General features: G+C 36.2%; 1 long non-coding RNA gene across 1 annotated transcript; it reads left to right on the top strand.

Moving 5' to 3' along the window:
• Window positions 1–20,596: 20,596 nt before the first annotated feature.
• LOC131554369 (uncharacterized) lies at window positions 20,597–21,909 on the top strand. Its single transcript, XR_009274381.1, has 3 exons — window positions 20,597–20,714; window positions 21,606–21,675; window positions 21,777–21,909. It is a non-coding gene; the product is annotated as an uncharacterized LOC131554369 (long non-coding RNA).
• The last annotated feature ends 370 nt before the right edge of the window (window positions 21,910–22,279 follow it).

The raw sequence follows: 22,279 nt of genomic DNA, 5'->3' as shown, positions 1-22,279 counted from the left end.
CTTTTAACTTAACCAGTTATGTGTCATATAAAAACTTCAAAAGGGGACGCATCCTTTGATAAATGAACAGCTACACCAAAGTTTACGATGCCAGACCCCCTCAAAAACTCGTTAGATTGCAAATGAGTTATGCTCCAGAAACTCTCTTGATCTGATACGCCGGTCGTTAATCATTCGTCCAGACACACAGTGTCGTTTCTCATTTCATTGTCCCTCGTGAGACTGTATTACATTTCGGCGATAATGTAAAAAGTTTAGGCGCCTAATTATGGCTAAAAATCCAAAGACGTCTCAAACATTTGCTTTCATTCCGGTTTCCGCCACATGCTGTATGCTTGAACCGTTATAGCAGGCTAGAAAGTTTAAAGATTGACAAAAATCAAAGAGTAAATAAAGGAATTACTAAATTAAGTGCGAATAACTAAACTAAAGTAAATAAAATAAAATAAGCAGCATTTCCCTGCGGGTTAGGTAGGCCTACTGTTTGTTTAAAAGGTAAACACCTAATTTTAAAGTGAAAAGCTTTAGGATGAGTGCCGAATTGTTTCATTAATTAAGAAATGTTAAAGATTTATTAAAATAACGTTCGTTCTAATGTTAAAACATTACTTTAATTCTTTTAAATCTCTGCATCGGTCTCTCCTTACGCTGTTAGGGGGTGGCGGAAGGCGTGGTCTGGATTCACCGGCGTAAACGCATTCTGAATTTGACGCGCTAGTGTGCGGTTATCTGACGGATGGGCTGCTCTTTTTCTTTGTTTAATTTTGTGACAAGATTTTGACTTTTACTTAACGTTCGCTTCAGAAGCTTTTTTTGTTTTGTTTTAGAATACGGGTAAGATAAGTCAGATCTATTTGCTGTAACTTGTGAGAAAAGCTACCTTTTAATCTGTAATGATAGAACGTTGTAAACGTTCGCTTCTGATGCATTTTTTTTGTTTTAGAAGACGGGTAAGATGAGTCAACTCTATATTATTTAACTTTGTAATGTTATGCTATTGTTTTAACTAAGGTGTCAGATGCTTTGTTTGTTTTAAATAAACAAACACGCTCACTTCTACTTCTTTTTATTTAACTTAAAACGTTTTTAAACTAGTTAGAGTTCGTTACAACAACACTAGCAAGTCGTTGCTCATTTTACGTATGTTTTTTGTTGATATGTGTGTGTGAAAAACTCTAATAAAAACTTCCCTTTGTCCCGTTTAACACAGTTTCACAATTTAAAGTTTAAACACATATTAGTCTTCAATGGCCCACACAAAAACACGGTTCCCAAAACATTCATAAATACCTTAGGATCACTGGACAGTAAAAACAGATGCTCATTTAGATGGGTGGGGGTGGACAAAACAGGTGTCCAGTTTGGGTGGGTGGGAGGGTGGGGGTCTTATCTTTATGAGGGGCAATAAATCAAAATTTGGAAACAAAGCATACTGGGATCTCTCTGACTTATTACCTCAATTCACAAGAGTGGAGACAAATTAGACCCTAATAATTTCAGAGGCATTTGTGTGAGCAGTAATCTGGGGAAGTTATTTAGCAGTATTTTAAACCATAGAATGGTAAACTTCCTTAATGAACACAGTGTCCTGAGTCCTAGTCAGATTGGCTTTCTTCCTAATCATAGAACTACTGACCACATTTACACCCTATACACCCTAATCAATAAACTCGTAAAACAGACCAAAAATGGAAAAATATTTGCATGTTTTATCGATTTCAAACAAGCATTTGATTCTATTTGGCACAATGGATTATATTATAAGCTTTTACAAAGTGGTGTAGGGGGTAAAGTTTTTGACATTGTAAAGTCAATGTATTCAAACAACAAATGTGCAATACGAATTGGCAACAAACATACAGAATTCTTCACCCAGAAGAGAGGAGTGCAGCCAACACTGTTCAACATCTACATTAATGAATTAGCGGTGCAGTTGGAACAGTCTACAGCCCCTAGACTCACTCTACAAGACAAAAACATCAAGCTTTTGCTGTACGCAGATGATCTGGTGCTGCTGTCATCTACCCCACCGGGACTACAGCAGCACCTAGACCTGCTGGAGAACTACTGCCAGAACTGGGCCCTGGCAGTAAACCTCAAAAAGATCAACATTATGGTCTTTCAGAAAAAGCCCAGATGTCAGGAACACAGATACCAGTTCAGTTTAGGCAGCACCGCCCTAGAACACAAGATGCAGTACACTTACCTCGACCTGATCATCACTGCATCGGGGAGTTTCAGTATGGCAGTGAATGCTCTCAAAGATAAAGCTCGAAGAGCTCTATACGCAATCAAGAAAAAATTCCAAAATATTGAAATACCGCTTCCAATTTGGTGTAAAATCTTTGATAGTGTGATTCAGGCCATAGCGCTGTATGGAAGTGAGGTATGGGGTCCACTCAGTGATCAGAGCTACACTAGATGGGACAGACATCCAACAGAAGCCCTACACACAGAATTCTGAAAAATGATCCTAAAATTACAAAGGAGAACACCCAATAATGCATGTAGGGCAGAATTAGGCCGATTCCCATTGATTATAAATATACAAAAAAGATCCCTCAAATTCTGGATGGTTCAGCTGGTTCTGAGACTTACTAACCTGACTAACTCTAGTAACACTAACCAGTCTCAGACCAGCACTGCTTCTCACCCAAACATCAAAATAAATCAAATTATCAAACAATCTAAAAATATGTATCTGGAACATTGGGATCAAGAGACTAAAACACAAAGTAAATTACAACTATATCGGACCATAAAATCAAATTATGAATTGGAAGATTATCTCCAGAGTGTCAGAGACACAAAGCAGAAACAGATCCTGACCCAAGTACAGGCTCAGTGAGCACAGACTAGCCATTGAGACCGGCAGACACAGAAAGAGCTGGTTACCCAGAGAGCAAAGCGTGTGAGACAGGAGAGATCGAGACCGAGACGCACTTCCTACTTCACTGTCATGAATGCATATCCATAAGAAACCTCTACTTCAACAAACTCACCAACTTAATAAAGAACTTTACAGCCATTAGTGAAACAGAACAAATAAAGATAATACTAGGAGAGGGACAGACAGCAGCACTGGCTGCGAGATATGTGTGGACGTGCCACAGCCTGAGAGACAGCAGGTGAATGTACATAATGTGTGTAATATGTGCATTACGTCTGACCTCAAAGTTTTTCCCTACTGTCTACCAGTGTTAAACACTGTGGTATGAAATGTTCACATAATAAGTTCTTATTTGTTACACTGTTTATTTAAGTTTATATTGTTATAAGGTTTTTATTCTATTATTTTGATCTTTTCATTGTTATTATATTTCTCCACATATATTTCAAGCTTTGGCAATATTGTATTTTTTAAAGTCATGCCAATAAAGCAATATTGAATTGAATTGAATTGATAGTCTGGCGAGTAAACAAAAAATATAATGTTTGGAAAATGGGGCATCCTTTTAAATATCTAAAAGTAGACTCTTAATATCAGTCAGTCAAGCATTATAAATATATTATAAGCAAGTATTATTTAATGATATAATTTTAGCAATTAGAATTAAAACTTGGTAACCATGTATGAATGCATATTAGTCATTTTAACTAAACTTAGGACTGGTGGTGGTGCTTTTTTGGTCATTCAGTGTTTCTGTAAAAATGGGGGAAAACTATCAATAATACTGATAATAATCATACTATGAATTCTACTAAGAACAATATAAAGTGCACTATATAAAAAGGATTAACGAGCTGCTGGATTCATGAATATTAATCACGTTGTCTGCATTGGCTCGAAATTATTTGCTGAAATCAAAACAGGGACGATAATAGGTGAGCGCCAGCCAATGAGATTGTCGTTTGCGCATTAGCTCCGCCTACTACCAGAGAACCTGGCAGTTAAGTTGAAGAACTCCAAAGTAACTCCGTTATTTTGACAGGAAAATACAGCAAAGAATATCGTTTTCATACCATGCAGAATTGACATGCTACATGTAAGACTCTCTTGCTCCTGCTCTCTCTCTCTGTGTGTGAGGAAAAAAGCAAAGCGACGGCGAATGGTGCGTTTCACATTAGAGCTTACAGTACGTTAAATACTGTACGCATTCATTCAGATGATCTGAAAAATAGATCACTTGACAGAGAGTGAAACTCTGAAGCGCTCAGTCAGAGTGTTCAGCGAGTTACAATATATCTGTGCTAAATTTATACATACCCTCCCAGTAAAATCTGATCATTTATTAGCCAGTGGCTAATATTAGACATCATTTAGTCGCCCAGGGTGAAGATTTAGTCGCATATGTGAGTGATTTTCTGACAATGTGCTAGCACGTTTGTATTTCTTCACAGCACAACATCCTGTGTTTGCATTCTGAGCAGCGAAGAAGAATTGATTTTCGATTTGCAGCGTTAAGCAAAGCTAGAGCGCATAACTATAGGTCTTGTTTAAGAAAATGGTATCGGATCGGTACATGGGTTCAAGTACTCGCCGATACCGATGCCAGAATTTTTTTTGGTACCGGTGGGATTTCCGATACTAGTATCGGAATCGGAACAACCCTAAATTTAAAGCACAACAACTAACAATGGACCCCAAGGAAATTAATGACACCTTCAAAGAATATTACTCTAATTTGTACTCTTCTGAGTTTCCAGAAGATACCTCAAATATGTTAATGTTTCTAGATGGTTTAAACATACTGAAAATTTATTTGGAGCAACAAGAAAATTTAGAACAGCCTATTAATCTACAAGAGGTCATAGACTCAATAATTGCAATGCAAAGTAGCAAAACCCCTGGTCCAATCTACGGAAGCTCCTGGGGGTCCTGTACTCTCCTGCATCCAGGGAGACCCCAGAGGTTGTGGTTTGCCTGGATGCAGAAAAAGCATTTGATAGAGTTGAGTGGGGCTATTTATTGTTAATATTGAAAAGGTTTGGCTTTGGCCCAAAATATATAAATTGGATTCAATTGCTTTATTCTACCCCTAAAGTCTCTGTTATAACAAACAAAATTTGCTCACAATTTTTCCCAATACTGAGAGGCACAAGACAAGGATGCCCTTTAAGTCCCCTTCTTTTCGCATTCGCGATAGAACCACTTTCTATAATGCTTAAATCTCTACAGTCCATAAAGGGCATTGATAGAGTTTCTTTATATGCAGACGACCTGTTGTTATATATTTCAAACCCAGTTGAAAATATCCCCAAAATAGTGCAAAATATTTCTGCCTTTGGCAGTTTCTCAGGATATAAATAAAAAATTTCTAAAAGTGTATGCTTTCCCATTAATCCTCTGGCACTACAAATTAAAACTTCATCCCTCCCATTTCATATCTCCCAATCCGGCTTTAAATACTTAGGAGTACATATTACTCAAACATATTACAAGCCCTCTCAGTAACAACCCTATATTCCCTGCTGGTAAAATAGACTACACCTACGTACAATGGAGTATTGGATTAGTTAAATGCAGTGATTTTTACATTGATAACACTTTCGCTAGTTTCAACAACCTTCTACAGAAATTTCAGCTAGCACAATCTAATGTTTCGTTATTTTCAAGTCCGAAATTTTATTCAATCTCAAAGTTCCACCTTTCCTAACCTACCCCCTACCTCACTAATGGATACAATTTTACAGATCCCTGTCACCCCCAAAGGTCAAATTTCTGCATTATACAGGTGCTGGTCATATAATTAGAATATCATCAAAAAGTTGATTTATTTCACTAATTCCATTCAAAAAGTGAAACTTGTATATTATATTCATTCATTACACACAGACTGATATATTTCAAATGTTTATTTCTTTTAATTTTGATGATTAGAGCTTACAGCTCATGAAAGTCAAAAATCAGTATCTCAAAATATTAGAATATTTACATTTGAGTTTCAATAAATGACCATCCCTATAGTACAAATTCCAGGTATCCCTTGTTCTTTGAAACCACAATAATGGGGAAGACTGCTGACTTGGCAATGATCCAGAAGACGAACATTGATGCCCTCCACAAAGAGGGTAAGTCACAGAGGGTCATTACTGAAAGGTGTGGCTGTTTACAGAGTGCTGTATCAAAGCATATTAAATGCAAAGTTGACTGGAAGGAATAATTTGGGTAGGAAAAGTTGCACAAGCAACAGGGATGACCGCAAGCTTGAGAATACTGTCAAGCAAAGCTGATTCAAACACTTGTGAGAGCTTCACAAGGAGTGAACTGAAGCTGGAGTCAGTGCATCAAGAGTCACCACGCTCATACGTTTTCAGGAAAAGGGCTACCAAGCCACTTCTGAAGCAGAGACAACGTCAGAAGCGTCTTACCTGGGCTGTGGAGAAAAAGAACTGGACTGTTGCTCAGTGGTCCAAAGTCCTCTTTTCAGATGAAAGTAAATTTTGCATTTCATTTGGAAATCAAGGTCCCAGAGTCTGAAGGAAGAGAGGAAAGGCACAGAATCCATGTTGCTTGAAGTCCAGTGTAAAGTTTCCACAGTCAGTGATGATTTGGGCTGCCATGTCATCTGCTGGTGTTGGTCCACTGTGTTTTCTGAAGTCCAAGGTCAACACAGCCGTATACCAGGAAGTTTTAGAGCACTTCATGCTTCCTGCTGCTGACCAACTTTATGGAGACGCAGATTTCATTTTCCAACAGGACTTGGCAACTGCACACAGTGCCAAAGCAACCAGTATCTGGTTTAAGGACCATGGTATCCCTGTTCTTAATTGGCCAGCAAACTCGCCTGACCTTAACCCCATAGATTTTCTATGGGAGAGGAAGATGCGATATGCCAGACCCAACAATGCAGAAGAGCTGAAGGCCACTATCAGAGCAACCTGGGTTCTCATAACACCTGAGCAGTGCCACAGACTGATCGACTCCATGCCACGCCGCATTGCTGCAGTAATTCAGGCAATAGGAGTCCCAACTACGTATTGAGTGCTGTACATGCTCATACTTTTCATGTTCATACTTTTCAGTTGGCCAAGATTTCTAAAATTCCTTTCTTTGTATTGGTCTTAAGTAATATTCTAATTTTCTGAGATACTGAATTTGGGATTTTCCTTAGTTGTCAGTTATAATCATCAAAATTAAAAGAAATAAACGTTTGAAATATATCAGTCTGTGTGTAATGAATGAATATAATATAGAAGTTTCACTTTTTGAATGGAATTAGTGCAATAAATCAACTTTTTGATGATATTCTAATTATATGACCAGCACCTGTATAATATAATTGTGTCTGCAAGTAATACCTCAAATTAAAAAAATTAAAGAAAAGTGGACCAAAGATATAGACTCTGTAATAATTGATGAAATATGGGATGATGCCCTAAAAAAAGTAAATGGATCAACCACCTGTGCACACCTTAATCTTATACAATTTAAGATACTTCACCGAACATATTACACTAAATCTAGACTTTCGAAAATGTATCCAAATGTTGATGACAGATGTGATCGAAGCAAAAGTGATAAAGCTGACCTTATTCATATGTTTCGGTCCTGCCAAAAGCTGAACAACTACTGGACACTTGTATTTAAAACACTAAATTAAGCTTTTAACTTGAATATAACACCCTGTGTTGAAACTGCTATCTTTGGAGTGCCAGAACGTGGAATATCTTTGACTAACAATATGGAAAATGTCTTTGCTTTTGCTTCACTATTAGCAAGAAGGAGAATATTGTTAGAATGGAAGTCAAAAAATCCACCAAAAACTTCAATGTGGATTTGTGATTTGATATTATATTTAAAACTAGAAAAAAATAAATGTCAAAAAAGGATCCATCCAAAAAAATTATAAAATTCGGAAACCTATGATTACATATTTTGAAAAGATGAAGACCCTACCTTCTAGAACTAAAGTTTTAGAAAGGCCATCTGACAGTAGTTATATCCAATACTTTACTTCACTTTGATTTATGACCCCCTGTTAGCATTGTTTCAGCATTGTTTGACAGGTTGTCATATGTCAAATGTGTACATGGTCAGATTTATGATCTGATTTATGGCTATATGACCCCCTCTGTCACCCTGACTGCCATGTCACCGGGGTCCCGTCACCCCTGACTGACATGACAGTAGGTTGTGTAAATCAAAAGATCAAAACAGATATTAGATCTGACTTTTAATGGATTTATGAGTGAGATTTTTGAGTGGATTTATGATGTTTTTATCTCTCACCTGTGCCATGGCGTTTTTATGGAGTTCCTTCCTGACCCGTTATTAAACGGCCAGCCTGGAGGTGTTGGGCCTCTTCCTGATTGTGGAAAAATAGCAGATCAAAGGGTGATGTAGTGGCACCTTAACAGGATCAATGTTTGTTTGATTTGTATGGCATATGTTATTGCCTAGTCACCAATTTGTTCCTACCGGCTTGTATACATCCGCTTCTGAATAAGGAAGGTTGTCAGGACGTCTACCTTGGGGATAAAAGAAAGGTGTCGTGTCTGAGGATTGTTCTTTGTTTTTGGGGGGATGAAAGACACCCAAACACCTGTTTAATATCAAACCCCTAAACGGTTTAGTTCTGCTTGATCTATAGGCTAAATGTTAATTTAAGCTAAGACATCACTGTTTTGATTGTATGAAAACTGAAACATAGAATTAAAGAATTCACCAAGACCATATTTCTATATGCGTCTGAAAAAGGTGCTATGTCCGGGCATGTTTTCTTTATCATCTCTATGTGTGTATTCTAACACATCTGTAGGATCAGAACAACCTAATCTGTAGGTTGAATAGATAAACTTATAAGGAGGATTCTTAAGTTAAAAATTATTCAAACCACCAACTATCCACCGGTCCACCTCACCTATCCTTTTACTTCTGACAGTGAAGGTGATTGTGGGGTCTAACTGACAGTGGACAACAGTATCCTCTTTGTGCTTGTGTTAATGACTTTACAGCATTCACTCATATAGATGTGCACAGAATCATGCTTTAGTTCAGTTCAGTTCATTTTATTTATAAAGCACAATAAAACAACAATGGCTGACCATTGTGCTAAACAATATGTTGTTTAAATGAAAAGTACATAACATGATATGACAAGACAAACAAATAAACATTTTTAAATAAGCCCTGCTTTAGACAAATAATCAACACTTTGGCTGATTATTTGGACTCTCTCTCACACAAACACACACACACACAAATCTGAGTATACTTAATTTTAAGTATGAGCAAAAATTTTGTTTTTACTTTTTGTTGTTATTTAATAAATGTTTTCATTTTAATCTAGCCCATAGATAGAATGCGTACTGTAAAAGAAAAAAATATACATTTCACTTAAAACTTCTCAGTAAAACAATTACACCTACGGTTTTAAACGTTTAAAAAAGTTTTAAACACATTGTCACTAAAGCAAGTCATGCTGTCTATTGTCTTTAAATTAAACTTTAGTTTTTTTTTTTATATATATATACAGTGAGGAAAATAAGTATTTGAACACCCTGCTATTTTGCAAGTTCTCCCACTTAGAAATCATGGAGGGGTCTGAAATTGTCATCGTAGGTGCATGTCCACTGTGAGAGACATAATCTAAAAAAAAAAATCCAGAAATCACAATGTATGATTTTTTAACTATTTATTTGTATGATACAGCTGCAAATAAGTATTTGAACACCTGTCTATCAGCTAGAATTCTGACCCTCAAAGACCTGTTAGTCTGCCTTTAAAATGTCCACCTCCACTCCATTTATTATCCTAAATTAGATGCACCTTTTTGAGGTCGTTAGCTGCATAAAGACACCTGTCCACCCCATACAATCAGTAAGAATCCAACTACTAACATGGCCAAGACCAAAGAGCTGTCCAAAGACACTAGAGACACAATTGTACCTCCACAAGGCTGGAAAGGGCTACGGGAAATTGCCAAGCAGCTTGATGAAAAAAGGTCCACTGTTGGAGCAATCATTAGAAAATAGAAGAAGCTAAACATGACTGTCATTCTCCCTCGGACTGGGGCTCCATGCAAGATCTCACCTCGTGGGGTCTCAATGATCCTAAGAAAGGTGAGAAATCAGCCCAGAACTACACGGGAGGAGCTGGTCAATGACCTGAAAAGAGCTGGGACCACCGTTTCCAAGGTTACTGTTGGTAATACACTAAGACGTCATGGTTTGAAATCATGCATGGCACGGAAGGTTCCAGCTTAAACCAGCACATGTCCAGGCCCGACTTAAGTTTGCCAATGACCATTTGGATGATCCAGAGGACTCATGGGAGAAAGTCATGTGGTCAGATGAGACCAAAATAGAACTTTTTGGTCATAATTCCACTAAACGTGTTTGGAGGAAGAAGAATGATGAGTACCATCCCAAGAACACCATCCCTACTGTGAAGCATGGGGGTGGTAGCATCATGCTTTGGGGGTGTTTTTCTGCACATGGGACAGGGCGACTGCACTGTATTAAGGAGAGGATGACCGGGGCCATGTATTGCGAGATTTTGGGGAACAACCTCCTTCCCTCAGTTAGAGCATTGAAGATGGGTCGAGGCTGGGTCTTCCAACATGACAATGACCAAGCACACAGCCAGGATAACCAAGGAGTGGCTCTGTAAGAAGCATATCAAGGTTCTGGCGTGGCCGAGCCAGTCTCCAGACCTAAACCCAATAGAGAATCTTTGGAGGAGCTCAAACTCCGTGTTTCTCAGCGACAGGCCAGAAACCTGACTGATCTAGAGAAGATCTGTGTGGAGGAGGCCAAAATCCTCCTGCAGTGTGTGCAAACCTGGTGAAAACTACAGGAAACGTTTGACCTCTGTAATTCCAAACAAAGGCTACTGTACCAAATATTAACATTGATTTTCTCAGGTGTTCAAATACTTATTTGCAGCTGTATCATACAAATAAATAGTTAAAAAATCATACATTGTGATTTCTGGATTTTTTTTTTTAGATTATGTCTCTCACAGTGGACATGCACCTACGATGACAATTTCAGACCCCTCCATGATTTCTAAGTGGGAGAACTTGCAAAATAGCAGGGTGTTCAAATACTTATTTTCCTCACTGTATATAAATGTATGACTGAACCTTTCTCATTTGACAGACCTACGTTTTCAAATTATTTATTATTTAAAATTATGTTTAAATTATGTTTAACAGCCACAGGGAATACATGTTGTTTTATAATGTTCGTGAAACCTTTATTGGTGTGCATTTCTCACCTAGAACACAAAACTTGTACATTTTGACTATTTTCTGGGTATCATGTCATTTTAAATGGTTTACTAAAAGATTAAAGCACCAGCATCTGTGATTTTCAAAATGAAAGGGATATATGTTTCAACTATTATCATCATTTCCTTTTGACCCTAATAAACTGGTAATGAATTTACTATGACAATTGATACAATGTAGGCTACAGTTCTCATACTATGTGTGTAAATAGCTGTGCTAAAACATTTATGAGTATTTTTGCATGCCAACAGATTTTGTCAGGGATGCGTCTCATCTAAGAATCACAGTGTTTTGTAAATATAATTTTTTATTAATTTTTTTTTTTTACATTACTAGATTTAGTCATATTATCAAGATTACGGATGACCGTTGACAATTATTTGTTGGACTGTATGTTTTTTAGGTGAAGACATCTCTTTGTGAGCTGTCATCATAATAGGAATAAATGAAAATTAAAAAAATTAAGTAACAGTCTTTTCTTTTTGAGAAATTTCTTTTAGTGCAACTTTGTGTCTCTCCATGATGTGCGAACCAGGGGCGTAGCCACGGGTGTGCCAGGGTGTGCCGGTGCCACCCACAGTGGCAGCTGGCACACCTAAAAACAGATTCAGAATTATTATTTTTTTAATCGTAATAAACATGGGCGGCGCTAAGGAGGGGCTAGCAGATTCTTCAGCACCCCCAAGAAAGACCAAAGCACTGCCATAGCACCCATAAGAAATAAAATAAAATAAAAACATTTGACTTATTACGCATTCATAACTCATGCATTGCAATATAACGTGACATGATTAGCAGGCGCACTTTTCAATTTTATTTTAAAATGGATCGGTTCCTTGTGCCAAGTAGGCCTGTCCCCGACTAAAGATTTCACTAGTCACACGTAAATTGATAAATATAATAACCCAGGCTACTAACCGTCCTTTAATATATAGGCGTATAGCCTATTCCGCGCTCAAGCACACGTATAAAACTTATAAAAAAACGTATAAACGTATAAAAGTAGGCTAATGATTGTGAATATAGAGTTGGGGGAAAGGGAAAAGAAAACATTTTAATTATTTGTTAATAAACTAGTGATTTCTTCTCAGTCAGTGTCGGCTGAAAAGATAAAGTTGCCGAATGCGACGCTGCACTCGCCATCTCCACATGAACTTTAATAAAGAAATGCACCTTTTCATTCCGACTACGTAATTAGAGATTATATATTTTTACAGGCTATATCAGCCCAGTCTGTTCTGTTCTGTAACGGTAGTAATACACAGTCTTGGTGTTTTTTTGTTTTTTTTTTGCACATTAATCTGACAGTAAATGTGGCACACCCAGTTTTTCTGATGCACACCCAGAGTCTCTTTTCTGGCTACGCTCCTGGTGCGAACACATGAAGCATCAACACAAAAATTAAGTCTTGCCGTTTTATCCTTAAAACTATTACAACTGAAACAAATCAAACTATTGCACTGAAAGCTGCACATTCACTTAAGTTTGAGCATGTTAACATTTCCACACTCTTGTATTGATAAATTTTATCCATAACCTTTCATACATTCAAGAGACCAAATCTCTAAGAAAGAGAGTATAGCAAGACAAGAAAATGTTTATAATGCATATAGAATTCAGAAAATCTGTTTCATAAACAATTGTGAAAGGATGACTGGATTTAGTCATCTTGCTCAGATAGCAGATGACACAATTCACATTTTGTTTGTTTGGCTGTATTTGTTTTAAGACTCCTCTGCAAGCTCATGCTAATCCTTTCATGGGAAAGAGAGCATGACGAGCACATATTTATTCATTTAAGAAAATTATTGAACATTTGACTGAACTTTTTATTATTTTCACAAACCTCCATTTCAAATTATTTCCCTTGAGGTGTTTGTCCACAGAATCTTTTTCAACACAACGACATTAAACATTAAAGCATGTTAGCAGTCACTATAGCCATCTTCTGTGACTCAAATAAAGCAACATCTCAGGTGTACGTAAGCATCTACAATGTGTGCATGTGCTAAACATCTTTGTTTCTCCACTTCTGTCATATTTATTTGATGTAATGCAAACATATTTTGAGAACTATGATGTTCCACGCTTTTGTAAAGGTTATAGAAATAATTCAAACATAATCTTTACATAGGAATTATCTTTGCGCAAAGCAAATTGACTAAAAATCATTGAATTACAAAATGCAAAAGTGTATACATCATTTAAGAAAAATTGCTATAATGCATACATAATACAGAAATCCTCCTCTTGATCTATTGTGACTGACATTTTACTAAGTTAGACGATCAGGATTATGGACAACACGGCTCACATTTTCTTAGTTGGACTGTACTGTAGGTGAGGCCTTCTCTCTGAGAGCCATCAGCATTCAGTGTTTATAGAAATAAATGAAAATTAAGAAAATTTCTTGAGAGTGTTTGACTAAGTCTGTATTTCTTTTAGGACGATTATTCATCTATTTGATGTGAGACCTCTTTAATGTATTTGCCCCGATTTGATCCATGGGAAATTTATTTAGCATTATATTTATATTTTGTCGTCATTATTTCGTTATAAGGAGTTAAAAATGGTTCTTATCAACCTTGATTTACATTTTATCACATTATTTTGACAGTTAAAGTTTTGGGCGGGTTTTTGTGAGCTTTTGGGCTGGAAATCGTCCATCCAATCTGGCAACACTGCAGCAATGTCATATGTAACTTTAGAGAAGGTCCCTAAATTCAGTGACAGACGTAACTGCCGCGAGCTAACATGAAATACTGAGTTAAGAACACCACTGTTAAGAACAACTTTTATATTTTACTTTCAAGTTTGTGGTCATGTCGTCTGCATCGGAGGTGTTTTGGAGTCTTTTCTTGTGATTGCTGTCATAGCGGTGCAAACAACAGGTAAGCTTCCATCAACTTAACTAATGTTACTAAATTAGCCAAATTACATTTGCTCCATTAACTCACAGAACGGGTTGACTTTTTAAAGAGAGGAACGGGCTAGCAATATACAGGTGCATCTCAATAAATTAGAATGTCGTGGAAAAGTTAATTTATTTCAGTAATTCAACTCAAATTGTAATTTGATAATAAATTCAATGCACACAGACTGCACTCAACAAATTAGAATACTTCATAAGACCAATAAAAAAAAAAACATGTTTAGTGAATTGTTGGCCTTCTGGAAAGTATGTTCATTTACTGTTATATGTACTCAATACTTGGTAGGGGCTCCCTTTGCTTTAATTACTGCTTCAATTCGGCGTGGCATGGAGGTGATCAGTTTGTGGCACTGCTGAGGTGGTATGGAAGCCCAGGTTTCTTTGACAGTGGCCTTCAGCTCATCTGCATTTGGTCTCTTGTTTCTCATTTTCCTCTTGACAATATCCCATAGATTCTCTGTGGGGTTCAGGTCTGGTGAGTTTGCTGGCCAGTCAAGCACACCAACACCATGGTCATTTAACCAACTTTTGGTGCTTTTGGCAGTGTGGGCAGGTGCCAAATCCTGCTGGAAAATGAAATCAGCATCTTTAAAAAGCTGGTCAGCAGAAGGAAGCATGAAGTGCTCCAAAATTTCTTGGTAAACGGGTGCAGTGACTTTGGTTTTCAAAAAACACAATGGACCAACACCAGCAGATGACATTGCACCCCAAATCATCACAGACTGTGGAAACTTAACACTGGACTTCAAGCAACTTGGGCTATGAGCTTCTCCACCCTTCCTCCAGACTCTAGGACCTTAGTTTCCAAATGAAATACAAAACTTGCTCTCATCTGAAAAGAGGACTTTGGACCACTGGGCAACAGTCCAGTTCTTCTTCTCCTTAGCCCTGGTAAGACGCCTCTGACATTGTCTGTGTTTCAGGAGTGGCTTAACAAGAGGAATACGACAACTGTAGCCAAATTCCTTGACACGTCTGTGTGTGGTGGCTCTTGATGCCTTGACCCCAGCCTCAGTCCATTCCTTGTGGACTATATATATATATATGAGACACATTTAAGAAAATTTCTTTGAAATGGTTTTCTAAACTGTCCTGGAGCAGCCCAGCAGTGTTTCCTTCATCTAACACACCCGATTCAACTCATCAGTTCATTAGTAGAGACTTTAAGACCTGAAGTGAGTCAGAAAAGGTAAAGGGGGTGTGGGATCAGAATCCCGCTAAATGTATTGCAGTCATGGATAAAAAACATAACAAGCATGAAAACATAATTTAAAATGCAAGCAAAATTATATTGCACATAATTTAAAAATGAAAGCAAAGTTTTCAGAATAGCAAACAATGGTCACAGATAAAAAAAATTGTAAATCAAAAATTTAATAACACATTTAAAAAAATAAGTATAAATCAACTTTAAACACATTTAAACTTATATTGCACAAAACTGAAATTATATTGCAAAATTATCCGACTTGCACACAAAAATAATGTTTTCCTTGGTTATATTTATTTATTTATTTTTTGTGCTCTCAAACATTTTCTACTCGTATTTTTATTTTTTGCATGTTTATGCTGTGTATCCCTTCGCTCTTGTTTCCACATTCTGCGCTTGCTTTTCCAAATGTTGCGGTTAGAGTTTCATGTAAATCAGGGCAGGTTCAAGCGTCATCATTAGTCCACTAATTCTTGATTGACAGCTCCTCCTCTAGCCAATCAGTTGAAGAGGGGCGGTGACGTCACTCCACTGCACCTCATTAGCTGCCGATGCTCAGTGTTCACTTGTACAGGTGAAAATGGATTACTGTCAGCTGGAGTAACATCTTTCCATACAGGACACCGTTATATGTGTCTGTCTGTCACTGTTGTATGCCTACCTGGTGATACGTTAACGTTAAATGAGTAAATTGGTAAATTAATTATGAATGAATGTTTTTGCATTGACTAAGCTACACTGTAAAAAAAAATCTGTTAAATTTACGGAAAAATACCGGCAGCTGTGGTTGCCAGAATTTTACCGTGAAAAATACGGTAGCTAAATTTTAGGATTTACAGAACTGTTTAAATTTACAGTGAAAAACCGTATCTCATTAACTGATACAATGTTAATACACAAACCTTTTAGTTAACTCATTTTATTTGCAGAAACCGACTACGCTTAAATTATCCAACTGCCATTTGTTTATAAACTAATATTTATAATGTTTATGTAATGTGAGTATGAGAGTATTGAGAACTATTTTGTTTAAGTCCATGAAGAAAATCTTACTGATTTATGCAAAGTCATCAATTCAAATCTCTTGCAAATAACAGCAGCACACATACATGATCAAAACTAGCAAAACGTTCTCATTACATCAGTAATTACACAGTTACTGCCTTTAAATAAAGCAACATGCAGCATAACATCAGTGTCTCTCTGTCCGTCCTTGACTTAAACACAGGCTCTACTCTCCAGCACAATGGTGACCCACAAAACACAACAGGAAGTTGACTGTTAGGTTTTACAGTATTTTGCTGTTTTTTGTCTTGATTTTACGGTGAAATACCGGCAGCTGTGGTTGCCAGTAATCTACTGTTTTTTCAGTTTGCTTCCGTAAATTAAATTCATGGTATATTTCTGTTAAAATTACGTTTCACAGTATGTTTTGTCATCTCACACATTTAACCCCTTTAATCCCACAGCAAAATCCTCAGTTTTAAAGAGCACTTCTATGTGTCCACACTACAGAGTGTTGAAGTAACACTGAAGCAGTGATGAATTAATGAGAGAATTAAGTGACTAATTAAATTAGGATTGAGCTTTATTGATGAACACCTGCTGTTAACAAGTAGAATCATTGAAGGAATGAGAAACAAGAGCAGAGAAACAAAACTTACAGCTAAAGCCAAGATGAAATCAACTGAAATAAAACACATGAAATCTCTCAAGATTTCAGAAGAGGGTGATTAAACAACTCCACACCAGCATCTTATTACTAACCACTTTTACTTTATTTATGTCATATGTGTACAAAAGCTCTTATTGAGATTTTAGTTGTTGTACTTTCATTTGAAGTCACCATATTGGCGATCAGTGGGTGCTTTAGTTGGGATCTTGAATCGTGACTCTAACATTGGTTTTGTTTGCTTGCTTTTAATTAGCTGTGTTTATTAAGCACAGTTTTTAAAGCAAAACACCAAACAAATCTATCATCATCTGGAGACTGATTTTTGTGATGTCAACACCAACATGATCTAGTTTAATTAATTGATTATCCCGTGTTAAGTCTCTTATTAAACATGTAATATGTTAATTGCTCCACTGATACTACAGCAATCAAATGTTGTGAAACAGCTCTAACCAGAATATGCACAAATGAATGTACTGAACTATGGCAGAACTTAAACACACACAGACATCAGCAATCGGCATATGAATCTCAAAATTGGTGACAATCAAAAATGATATAAATTTTTTTTAAAAACGGTTCAACTCTGAACATCACAAATCAGTCTACTGAAAAGTAACAACAAAAACAACACCAAAATAAAAGCAAATAAAGAAAATATTAAGAACATTCAGCTGCATAATTTATTCATGCTGCAGTGCATGCTGGGAGTTTTGTACTGGCACCCAGCATGCTTTGCTGCATGAATTGTTTTTTTTATTATTAATAGTCACCATTGTTGAGGTTCATGTGCTGATTCCTGATGTCTGTGTTTCTAAATGGTGCTGTAACTCTGAAGGTTTTGTGAATAAAAGGTTTTTAAATTTTTTTCATGGTTTGTCAGCTTAATTTGTAGAGTAATATTACTACCATAAACAATGTGAAAATAATTACAAATCACCCATATTGCTTGACACTAACTGACGATGACCACCGCGTTTAAGTTTTAACCAAAACTACTTAACTACAATTTCTCTTGGCTTTTCTTGTCATAATAAATGTGCTCTACAAACACAGTTACAACAGTCAAAAAAACTAATTTTAAAGAGTCAAGGGTCAAGAGCATAACTAAAGCAAACACCGATCACCAAGATGGTGAGGTCAAACAAAACATTTGAAATAAAATATAAACCTCTGTTAATTCATAGATATATGACAGAAATGAAGTCAAACTGGTTAGTAATAAGTGGAGCTGGTAATGCTGTTTGTGGAGTTGTTTAATCATCCTCTGCTGTTTTATTTCAGTTGATTTCATTTAAGGCTGTGGCTGTATGTCAGTTGTAGTTTTGTTTCTTGTTCTTTCCTTCAGTGATTGTGTTTGTTAACAGCAGGTGTTCATCAGTGTCTGAATTCACTCATATGTTCTCAATCACTCTGTCTAGTGGACTATATAGTGAAGTAATGTAGGACTAGTGAATGAGGGTGTAGGGAGTGGTTTCAGACACAGTCTATGAGTGTCGACTCTGAGGCTACTTTCTCGAAAACAAAGGTTAGATCTATTACAGTTATTCACTGTATATAGTAAGGAAACTTACTCTTAATCATTTAACAGGTTATTACTGTGGTATTTTACAGTTTTTTACTGTTAAAATCACAATCATTTTTTACAGTGTAGATTTGACTACTGATCAGTGAAAACGATAGTGTTACAGAGGCCAGGTGGATTTGATATACACAATGTTTCATTTGGATATCGTGTTTATTTATATATATAATTGCATAACACGGTCATATTAATGTCTTAAATATATAAAGTTTGAAAATAGCCAGTAGGTGGCAGCAAGTTAATATCTTTAGAGCGAGTCATTAAATCATTCATTCAAACGGCTGATTCGTTCAGTGAGGAATAAAGTGAATCATTTTATATAATTTTATATCAGTACTAAGATTTCCTCCACTGCATATAAATAGAACATTCTTTTTCAATAGAAAAAGCCATCTTCTCTGGCTAACTTACAAACAAAACAAACATCAGTGGATGAGGTGAATGTTCACCTATAAACAGTTGAAACAACTGAAGTTAGTTTTTGACAGGTGACTTTGAGAAAATTAAGCTACATATTTTTGTGTCCACTATGGTTTACTTTGTGAACGTGCTAGATGGGTGTATTTGACCATTTTGTTGCTTTTTGCATTTTCATGTTTTAAAACGTTTAAAATGTGTCTAAAGCATAGAGACAACTTCATTCTTCTTTCTACAACTTCATTCTTATTTCTACAAGAGTTGATTTACTTCATAACACACTGGATAGATGTTACAGGAATTATGGATTTTATGATGTGGCTTAATAATATGAATGCATTGTGACGATTTTAGCCTACATTACAGTACTGTGCAATTTCAGTAAATCTAAGAGCGATTTGAAAGATCTAAAATGGTTTGCTACTGATTTAACTGAAAAAATTATTAAACTGAATTAAGATCTATTATAGTATATCCAGTGCCCATACTCTGCAGCCTTGATGCAAAAATAATTAATATTCTTGTTGTTAATAAAGATGTCTCAGAGTCTGATCAACAAGAGTGTTGCTGAAATTATGGGGCATATAAAACAGACCAAATAGACCACTTATAACATGTTTCTGTAGTTGTTTTTGAAATACAACCCCTCCTTGTGAAAGATCTGTAATGTTACATATATATGACATTGGGTGTTTATGATAAATATTTCATGTTACATATGTTATATTGGGCGTTTATTTCTCAGTTGAAAAAAATACATTTTATAATTTATTTTTTGCTAAATAACTTTTTTCTTCTGTTTATTTGCTTATCCATGACATATATCAAAAGGATTACTTTTCTGGGAAGATAAAACAAAAACATTTTTCAGAAGTAATATAGTTTTTGCATTTTATTTGCTTTGCATATTTGAAACATATTTCAAAATCACATCACTGTGATTCTCAACCAAAAAACTATTTTGTAACATATCAAAATTCTACCTTTTCAGGTATATGGTTTAACCAGAAATAATTTTTTATATTTTTATATATAACTTGAAAATGTGCAAACTGAATATGGCTCATCAAAATTCCACCTGCTTTTATAAGGTTAATAGCCCGATGTGACATATGTGTCACCACAATATCTTTGTAACTTGTTTTATATCAATTTGTTCAAGAAATGTATTAAAATCAGGTTAAGAGTAATCTAGGATATGTTATTAAAACATTATAATTATTGCATGGCTTGAAACATACCTTTTGTAACAAAAACAAGTGTTTTTAAAAATTGCTGACACTGTAACATGTGCTAACCAGACAGGACACCATTTTGGAAACTAGCAACAAAAATGCACAAATTGTCACATGACTGAACCTGGGTGTTCGTTATATGTCACTTGGGGACTTCCTGAGTTGAAAGTGACGGATAATGCTTTAAAAAGACCTTTCCAGATAGTCACCAGTGTTTGTGACAGACGGTGATGGTAAGAACCACACTGTAAAAAATTGTTGTAAAAAAACAGCCAAAATCTGACAGTAACATACTGTTTTCCATTAAAACAGTAATGTTCTGTAGAAAGGTAGCCTACTTGTGATGACATTTTTTTACAAACGTCATTTGTAAAGCACTTTTTTCACGAAGAGGAAAGTTCGAAGGACATCTGCTTTACATCGCCATTCGCCATCCGAAGTCCTTCAACTGCACTGACCTGCATCTGCATCTGTACCTACACGGTAATTAAAAGCATTTTCTTATATTCCTCACCAGTATTTTATTCAGGTATTATTACCAGAAGTAATGTTATGACATCGATGCTCAGCAAGCTGTCAAGCTAGTGAGTGTATGGTTTTAAAATGGCCCTTCAGTGCTGAAATGTGACAATTTCATACATATTTACAGTCACGAGGTTGTAAAATGTCTCTTCACCGCTAAAATGTGTGAATAATTCAAACATATACACGCATTTTAGTCACCAGGTTTTATCAAGTTTGTTTTAGATCATCTCTAAACTAGGACGTCGTTGTTGAAAACTGGCCAGTTAACAATCTGTTGCTCATTGTTAATGTCTTCAAATTCCACAGAAAATCACTAAACAAACTTGATGTATGAAATATTGATTATTTAAAGTTAGTTTAAAGGTGACATATGTTTAAAATGAGAATAGTTTTAGTGTTTAATATCCACAGCAAAAACATATATTTTGATAACTTGATTTGCGATTAGAAATTTAGGTGCAAAGATTGATACGGGTTGTAACCAAAATCAGCCATTATACTTGTCTTTTTTCTGACATATTTTAACGCCAGAACGCCGTTTTGTTTTTGCGCACAAAAAGTATTCTTGTCGCTTCATAACATTAAAGCTGAACCACTGTAGTCACGCTGACTATTTTAACTATGTCTTTACTAACTTTCTGGGCCTTTAAAAGTGCAATGACTTTGCTGCCTATGTGTGGTTCAGATACCTCTCAGATTTCATCAAAAATATCTTAATTTGTGTTCCGAAGATGAACGAAGGTCTTATGGGTATGGAACGACATGAGAGTGAGTAATTAATGACTGAAATTTTATTTTTGGGTGATCTAACCCTTTAAAAACATCTTTCAAAATGTCTGTTCCCTACAGGTGTGTGCCACTGCAGCTGACGTTGAGACAACCCTGACTGTACCCGCAAGTCCTCGCCTGATTCTACTTGGTATACATTTCATTGATTGACATATTACATTTCTATTTTTCTTTGAATGTACAGATGTTTATGCAAGGTGAGATGCATGTTGCTATTACTTGAATTTTCAGGTGGAACTGGGCAAGTCACTTTTGGGTGTTGGATGATCACGCTTGAGGGTCGTGTCATATCTGAAGGCATCACATCAACCTTTTTGACGGGACTTGCTGCTGTATTTGCAATATACTATATGCTTAACCTCCAATATCAAGAAGAAGCAGCCTGTACTCTGGAATTCATTTAGAGGTGAGACTGCTTGAATTTCCTTTTCGTCATTATAGCTTTTCTTGAGTTATAATTGCTAAAACCTGCATCACCAGAAACCATTACTTTGCCTAAAGGGATAGTTTTCATTTATACCAAGATGGTATTTCCTATTTTGAGTAAATACCTGTGAGCGATACCATCTTATGTTAAAAACCATCTTATGTTGCTTATTGTGGCTTGCAAAGTTTTTGTTACCTGACCCCATGTTCCGCTACTATTTGTTTGCCCAACATTTAACCCGCTGACTAGGAGATTTCTGATCACAGGCCTGCCTTAGTTAATGTCAGGCTTGTGATCAAAAATCTCC

The sequence above is a fragment of the Onychostoma macrolepis genome, chromosome 15, assembly GCF_012432095.1.
Source record: "Onychostoma macrolepis isolate SWU-2019 chromosome 15, ASM1243209v1, whole genome shotgun sequence".
NCBI classification, from domain to species: Eukaryota; Metazoa; Chordata; class Actinopteri; order Cypriniformes; family Cyprinidae; genus Onychostoma; species Onychostoma macrolepis.
Note: the sequence above shows the minus strand (reverse complement) of the source record. Positions and strands in the feature narration are given on the sequence as shown.